This window comes from Lampetra fluviatilis, chromosome 13 (assembly GCF_964198595.1).
Source record: "Lampetra fluviatilis chromosome 13, kcLamFluv1.1, whole genome shotgun sequence".
Lineage (NCBI taxonomy): Eukaryota > Metazoa > Chordata > Hyperoartia > Petromyzontiformes > Petromyzontidae > Lampetra > Lampetra fluviatilis.
The window spans coordinates 5,329,600-5,338,973 of NC_136287.1; positions in this window are offsets into that span (position 1 = coordinate 5,329,600).

The following is a 9,374-nucleotide window of genomic DNA, read 5'->3' on the forward strand; positions in this document are numbered from 1 at the left end:
CACCTATGGGTCAGATGATTGCATGGCAGCATTAAGCAATTGGTAATTAAATATAATATTTTTGTCCTAAAAAGTGTTAAATTTTCGAAAAAAAAATTCACGAACATTAATTGTCACGCACAACGAGTCTGTGTGGAAAATGTCAGCTCGATTGGATCACGGGAAGTGGGTTAAAAAACGACCGAAAGATTTGCAAGGTCCTAAGCAAGCAAGCAAGTGAACTTAATATAAAGGATTTAAAAATAGTTTAGTTTAAGTAATGTGTCTGTTCTTTCAACTACCGCGTTGACAGATCGAATCAATCCGTCGACTTCTCAGCTGCAAGTCCAATATGCTAATCATTACACGAACCGTGCTAATCGCACCTCCCATTAGCGCGGTTGGCTACGTACTGTGCAAAGGAAGTTCAACGTACATACATGACAGCATCAAAATATACATAGCGAGCTGTAATTGTATCACGTGGGAGAGCCCAAGTGAGTTACATACAGGTTAATTGCAATAAGCCAATGTTTGTTTTCAGTGAACAGTTCTTAAATATCACAGGTGTTTAATTTGGCCACAGAGTGGTAAACAGTGCCCTTGAAAAGAAAATAATTTACTTAAGGTCTTCAAATGAATGGGACGACAGACTGCTACACCAACCCGCATGCACCTGAGCAGCAAGAGGACTTGATATCCCAACACATTACGAAACACGGGGGCCGAAAAAACAAGCACACCATATGCACGTCCCAGGGAATTAGATTTTTTTCGTGAATGTTTTTCAGCCTTTCCCCTGTCTTCATTGTATTTCCAATAATTTTTGCATTCTAGTTTTAATTTTGTGATAATGTATGCGTTTTTATACCTATGCTCCAATGTTTATATTTGCTTTTTCCAATAATTTCCTTAAATTTTCCAGTGAACACTCACTTTATCTGCTCACTTCAACTGTTCTATTTCCTCTCCGTTGCAAACGAGCTTTCAACAAATGTTAATCGCAAAGCAGAATGTGCAAGGAGACGATCAGCTTTTCATTCTGCATCATGCATTCTACTCTGGCTCTTACCCCTCGTGTATAGGATGAAAGACCATTGCTTAATCATGCTCATTTTTGTACCCACATTTTTTTTTTACATGACCGCAGGAATTACTCTTTGGTTCTTTCGGTAAAGTCACGAAGAAAGAAATAAAATTAAATAACAATAGAATACGCCGTTCCGATTGCAACACAAGCAACCATCATCAGGAAAAATGAATGAAAAAACACACATAGTAAACTTGGAAATATAATGCAATACAACACAGAGAGTCGGCTAACACAACAGACACAGCGACACAGTGTCTCCGTGTCTATGTTTTGTCTCTCTCTCAAATTTAGCAGAAGGACGTAATAAACCAGGTGGGGTGTTGACTGTTGTGTTGGCCGACTCTCTGTGTTGTATTGCATTATATTTCCAAGTTTACTTTGTTTGTTATCTCATTCATTTGTACCTGATGATGGTTGCTTGTGTTGCAATCGAAACGTCGTTTTCTATTATTTTATTTATTTCTATTTCTTTCTACGTGACTTTACCGAAAGAACCAAAGAGTTATTCACGAAAGCTTCGAATCTCTTAGAGTCATGTAAAAAAAAATGTGGGTACAAAAATGAGCAATATTAAGCAATGGTCTTTCATCCTTTACACGAAGGGTAAGAGCCAGAGTAGAATGCATGATGGCAGAATGAAAAGCTGATCGTCTCCTTGCACATTCTGCTTTGCGATTAACATTTGTTGAAAGCTCGTTTGCAACGGAGAGGAAATTAAACAGTTGAAGTGAGCAGACAAAGTGAGTGTTCACTGGAAAATTTAAGGAAATTATTGGAAAAAGCAAATATAAACATTGGAGCATAGGTATAAAAACGCATACACTATCACAAAATTTAAACTAGAATGCAACAATTATTGCAAATACAATAAAGACAGGGGAAAGGCTGAAAAACATTCACTCTAAGAATTTAGCAGGAGTGCTGGCCCTTCCACAGGAGGGTTCAACCCCCTGCAAACCCAACTTTAGTCTCCAATATTTTCTTCTCTTTTTTTGTTCTCTCACCACCCACCCCCATCGTACTGCCCTTTTTGAATTGTGCATTTTTTTTATTCCCTTTACTTTTTCACATTCATAAACGTTTTGTATGTTTTCGCAATGTATTCAATTTGTACTATTGGTGCCATGTCGTGAGCTGAAGATTCCATACTCCAATCTCACAGAGCAGTATTCCTCATGTGTCAGAAAATGGCTGCAGAAGAGATATTTCACAGGAACTTTCCAATACAAATCCTACACGTGAAATATTAAAATATACACAATTTGTGGCACAGCAAAATTGTCGCATGAAAACACTTTTTTTTTTATCTCAGAACTCGTATGCAGCCAAATAAAGTGATTCTTATTATTATTGCAGTCATTGGTGACTGAGTTGTGACCATTAGCCCAGTCTCAAGACAAATATACTTTCACTCGCTTACAGTTCCCTGAATTAGCTTTTAAATGTATTCTTCGGCTTTCATTCACTTGCAATGTACAGCACCTTGAGTACTTAGCAGAAATGCCCTTTATTATTATTATCAACTCGCTACACTTGAAAACCAGTGTATTATTCCCCCATTTGACGTGTGGCATTTCCCCCATATTAATATGGCAGTAACAGCTTGCATTTTCTGATTACATTGTTTTAAAATTCCTCAACCCTCATGCCCACCAGGTAATTTTCACAGCAAGTAAATGTCCTCACATGGTTAACTTACACAGACTCAGCATGCTATTCATGCACTCTTTGAAGTATTCACATCACAATGTTTTGTAACAATATAACTGTTAACTTGTAACAGGTATTTTTTTAATAAATGGTTAAAATGCGGTATTTCAGCCGATCGGTAGGCAGGTTTAGGGTAGAGATGAAAGGTGTGGATACTCCCAATTCTGCTAAGATGTCTGGCCAGCTTGGGAAAGGAGGCCCTCTAGAGTAGTTCTGCCAGCAGTGGCGTGAGCTAGCAATTGCAGTGCTGCACCTTGGCTTTCTACTCTCTTGTACTACACTGATATTTGATATTCAGGGGCAAACAGCATGTCCAGTGTTAGCATTGTAATAATTCACCCTCAACCCCGTAGCCAGTTTCTGGTGTCACAATTTAGGGTGACAATTTGATTCGAGATTCAATGTGATTTCATTTTGTGCGAAATTTAGCGGCCACTAGTGGTTGCAGGGTTTATATAGGCTACAATGTTTCACACCCTAACTTTGATGCATGTATCGTGAATTGAACAACTGTTACACCGATACATAGTTATGCCTGAATTCAATATATAGTATATTAAGAAATGTTTAGTACTGTAAACTAATAAATAAATGTATTGTATCCAAACAATGTCACGTCGTGTTATTCTAGCAAGCGGCACATTTTAATAAATAGGAAGCCCATCTCTGTGAGTAAAACAACACGTTACCAAAACAAATTCTTAAATATTTATTTCTTCAACAGTGTCAGGGCAACACCAATTGTGTTATTCTGTTTATACAAACATTGCATTAACAACATTAACAGTGCATTTCGAACGTGTACATAAACACATCACATGGCTAGGTATTTGCATTAGAAGCACGCTATATTTTACAGTGGCGCGGTTTAACGTGCCTTGTCTTCTGCTCGTGATGGATGTTTTTTTTGTAGTCTCTTGGGCAAATACAAGTGTAACAAAAAAAACCCACGTTTTCTCCCAGAAGCCAATCTCTGCATTTGTCTAGCTGTGTCAGGGGACAACTTAAGGCCTTATGGACCGGACACAGCCCATATTTCCGCGTCAACCAATCAGCAAACGTGAACATTGCTTTATGTTCAATTTGCACGTGGGCACAATACTCTTTGACGAGGGAAGATTGACTGCGTTAGACCCGTGACAACACCAGGTCTTATCATAGACGGCCACTGGCCTGCCCACACCACATAACAATACACACTTGCTTTAAAACGGCCAACACGTGAGCCACCATTACAACTGCATTATTGTTGGCCGCTGGCAAAGCCTTTTGGAGCGGAATGTCAGAAACTGTCCTAACAGTGTTTTACATTTATGTATACAAAGTTGAAGGTGCAGCCCTGAAATTAGTTGTTGAGACTACTGCTGCCAGAAGGCCGTCCACTAGAGAGAGAGAGAGAGATTCCCCATAGAGGGCATTTGGCCTACTCTTCCACACTGCATAGATGTCTTGGAAGAAGTCGGAGAACCCACACTTTGCCGTTCCACACTTAACCTGCTGATCGACTGTGACGGACCCATTTATACTGCCGAGTGGAAAAATGCAGTGGAAGATTGATGCAGTCATCCAAGATCTCACAAACCAAGGCCTCAATAAAAAAAACCACACATGTAGACAGTCTAACTGTATGCATTTTATTTGTTTACAAAGGAATGTTTTATATATTGCAGTACGTGTACAGCCATGTTGTCAATCCACTGCTGGATGAGGGCCTCGTTACCCCCTGCAGGTCGTGCATTTTAAAATCCTTTGTATTAAGTTCACTTGCTTGCTTGCTTGCGCGCTTACGACCGTGGAAATCTTTCGGCCGTTTTTTAACCCACTTCCCGTGATCCAATCGAGCTGACATTTTGCACACAGACTCGTTGTGCGTGACAATTTATTTTCGTGAAAAAAAAATCCTAAATTTTCCACTTTTTAGGAAAATGTTTTTTTCATATTTAATTTAAAATACCAATGTGATAAAAATGAAACTCTTACTCAAGAAAAACAGAAATGAATAATAAAATAAAACCGATGCCACGCATATAAAGGATTTATAGTGAAAAACTTTGTTTTTACGGGTTAATTTTTATTCGCCCAAATCTCACCACTGGTCAGTAAGGTGGGAGCATGTCCATCTAGCACTGGGATTTTCTGCACTGCACACGCGGTGCAGACACCTATCGGCAACCTGGCATGCATGATGGTCACCCAACCAAACGCAATCAAGGCTCAAACCAAGCTTGGCTTCCACGATGTTATGAGATCGTGCGAATTCCAGCTCATTTTGGCTTTCGTAAAAATCAACCTTTTTGGGAACCCGAACGTGTGCAAAGTTGACTTTGTAAAGCTTTGTGCTTTCAATTATTTGGGAAATAAATCATCCACTGGCGAAAAGTGGCACTTCAGTGCCAGTCGTGATTTGCCATTGTGTCTTGATGGATGAGCCGAATAAGCCACGGTATCAATAACCTCTGAGCCATAACATTGAATTGTGCGTTACAATCGCTGTGTTGACACAGCGATAGATGCCAACCAAAGAAATACAAATGCTCGTGACATATTCACCGTCATTAACCTTCAAAGTGAATGTTTACATACTCGTGAAAGCCAATGTACCGTGTCAACTTGTTCTATTAAACTGGAGGTCAGCCTATCTTCCATGTAACTTATTTGCGCCACCTCCTGGGAACTCCTTAACATTGCAACCCAACAGCCACCAAGAGTCTCACGCCATTTACAATATTTCCCCCCATCAAAATATGATTCTGGAAAGTTTACCCTCTTGAGTTACCGACTGAATTGTGCACAGCACTTAAATAATAATAATAATAGTAATAATAAAAACGTATATAAAATTGTACATATGCCGCAAAATGTTGATGTTTTCTTTGTTACTTTGCATATTCCTGTTCCTATCATCATCAGCAACGAACTATCCTCTCCTACTGGAAGGAGGCCTCCTAAAGCCAGAGGTGTGGACTCGAGTCATGTGACTTGGACTCGAGTCAGACTCGAGTCATGAATTTGATGACTTGCGACTCGACTTGGACTTGCATAACAATGACTTTGTCCCACCTATGAGATGTGGACTCGAGTCATGTGACTTGGACTCGAGTCAGACTCGAGTCATGAATTTGATGACTTGCGACTCGACTTGGACTTGCATAACAATGACTTTGTCCCACCTCTGCCTAAAGCCATCGCCATCTGGCATGGTCTGGCAATGTAATCCATCGAGCTCCTGCACACGAGCTGATTCTGTCGTTCCGTCTCCACAGTGAGCATCCCTCTTAGGCTTGTTCCCTATTTTGGATGCCACTCCCTTGTAAGTGTTGACCTCTGCGATATGTTCTACTGTTCTTCTCGGTGAATAGATGGGTCTCTAACTTGCGTATCTTCTCGAATCAATGTGTTCCACTTTCTGTCTTGGTGTGTTTCTAAGTGTGCACCTGTTCACGTTTTTGAACAGGTGCACACTTACCATAGCTGGCAACGTTTACTGCTTCCATAATGTCTCATTTGTAAGAAATTGTAAGCTGAATATATATCTGTCACGGGCAAATAATAATGATAATGGTGTAATTATTATTCATAAAGTGTCTCAATACATGAGCATCTCAGGGGTTTTAGAAAGCAACCACAAAAACCGTAAACACAGACAACGTAAAACAAATAATTCTGAAATACTGGAATTATTAATTCTCGAAGGCCGGGTGGTTCAGAGGTGAGAGTACTGAACCGGCACAGCTGAGAACCTGAGTTCAAATCCAGGCAGCCGCCTGCAATTAAACCGGGGTCTCAAGTGTAGGGAGTTCATGATCTCAGCCCAGTCACCAATGACTGCACAAGAATCGTAACAATAAAATTGCTTCTCCATTTCAATTCTGAGAATTAAACATTGTCCAGTACATCAATGTGTGTCTGCAATACCATGGACATTACTCATGCAGAGTGGGTAGGAAAGTGCTACCCTCGACTGAGTAGACCAGAAGTCACTTGAAGAGGTAGCTCTGTTATATCCACTTCCGTGGGCCGTTCTCTGACACGAAGGCCTGCACTGCTCCGTGAGAGATCTGAATGGATTCTTCTGATAACACATAAAACATAGCAGTACAGTCTGTTCTCCTGAAGAACACCGCGTTATGGAAACATCGTGTTATAATAATATAGTGTAAAGCACAGTCCGCGATAACACGTGGGATGCTTAGGCAAGCTGAATAAATACTGAGGAGCGTGAGTAGCATCTCGAAGCATCCAGCAGCATCCCGTCTTGTGTGATGCTATGCCGAGGCAGCCTTACCACCACTTATTCCTACTCTCGCGACGGTCTGTTCACTCAATCGCGTTATATCCAATTCGCGTTATGAAAACACGTGTTATATGGTAACAGACTGTACTGTAATGTGAGTTTTCTTGGCTTAAATACACTGCATTTCATGGAATATTTCGCATGAATTCCTTGATTCAAGTTCTGAATATGTTATGCCTAATGTCAGCGTGCATTTAAATGCCCTATTATCCGAGAACGATGTTAAGAGCCAGTCTGCTTAGCTGGTAATAACTATGCAGTGCGTAATAACTATGCAGTGTTGCAAGTGCAATTATGGCACATGGTTGTGAAATCTGCTGCTCTTGCGGGTTTCGTCTGTTCAACCTGGCCCAGTGAGAATGAAAGCTTCATCCACACATTTCCTCGACTCTGCCACATATATAATGCACAGTACTCCACTCGTGCGTTTTGTCCTATCTACATACTTATCGATATACACTTATCTGAAAGAAAACTGGATAATTACAAATGATTCGAAGATTATATGACCGCTTTAAAGCTTTCGTGACTGCAGGGATTCATCTTCTTGGTTCTTTCGGTAAAGTCACGTAGAAGGGAAATAATAAAATAATAAAAACAAAACAAAATAAAATAATTCTCACGACGTTTCGGCCACAACGCAAGCAGCCGTCCTCAGGTGAAGACCAGGTCTGTCGGGGAGACAGCGTCTGAATGTTGTCTCCCCGACAGACCTGGTCTTCACCTGAGGACGGCTGCTTACGTTGTGGCCTAAACTTCGTGAGAATTATTTTATTGTTTTATTTTTATTATTTTATTATTTCCCTTCTACGTGACTTTACCGAAAGAACCAAGAAGATATATGACCGCTGATAATAGTTTGATGTGGAACGGGGAATGATAGGGTCACGGATAAACGTTCTGTAGATGTTCTGCCCCATGGCAGGTATGGGGGTGTTGATTACACAGGAATTTCCTGATATGGTGTTGAGTTTGGTCACGTGACCAGGAAGTTACGATTTAAGATTCTCTAAGCCATGAGGCAGGGTGTCAGCCATTACACAGAGTGGGAATGCTGTTATAATGTTTGGATTGCCGTTATAATGCTGTAAATGCCTTTATAATGCTGTTAAATTGTTATGTTAATATGATGCCTAGTTAACAACGTGGCATGCCACTTGCATTATTGGGAATGTTACTTGTAATTGGATAAGTCGAGCCAGACTTGTACCCATGTAATTTTAATGCGATCTTGAGAGCAAGGATGAAGAAGTATCTCATCCACAGTTCAATGTGATGTGCAGCGCTGTACATTTAGGCTGCAGTATGGTGATTACACAATGTGACCTTACTTAACACAGTAGCTTATTTTCTTGTGTAGCTATTCAGTGTTAATTTAGGTACCTGGTCCATCCAGGACCTATTGTTGAGTTTCATGTTATCTAAAACAATGCTCCTTGTGTTCATTCATTGTATCGATATTGCAAGTATTAACAGATGCTGTATTTGTGCTGTTTTTCCATCGGGTTTACCTCGTTCTATTAATTAAATAAGTTTGGATTCAGATGTTCACCCTGGCTCTGAAGGTTTATTGAATTTCGAGGTTAACTACTCGGATAGTGGTGCAACGCAGCACACAGCGAGGCCGAGAAAGTACACATTTCCTTGTTCTGCATGTTTAAAAATAAACCGTGGAAATAAAGGGAAATTAATTAATAAGTACAAATTCCCAGTTCAAACGTACACCTTCAAATACACGATGAACCATAAACATGTCTGGATTAGGCAGACAGCACATTTACATTGCAAAACTGGTTTATAATCAACAGAAAAAAGCTCAATTTCAACAAGGGCTCAATGGCTCTCTCTGCTGGCTGAAGGTTTGCCCGATTAACGCAAATCGCCAATAAGGTACAGCAATGGCACAGCTAGTGCATTGTCTTTGTATTGTTCGCCTTTTGGCCTTCTCTGGCCCGACATCGATGAGACTAAAGAAGGCTGCCTCTGGTGCAGGCCAATCAGTTTCAAAGACAATGCCTATTTAATTATCGGAGCACGTTTGTTTGCATGTTCACCACAAGTACGTGTGGTTAATGCAGACTTGATTCATTGTAACAAAAATTATATTTAGTGGTTAGACATCTTAACACCCGTTTTATTGTCAGAAAGGGTAAAACCTGTTCTTATTTTTTTCAAGGTACAGAAAGCATTAGAGCCAGGATTAAAGTCAATCTTGCCCCAAGGCCAGTAAACATAATTTGGTCCCATATGCGTAAATGGCAGTCTATTACCTCAACGTTTTCAGAATTAGGACGATTA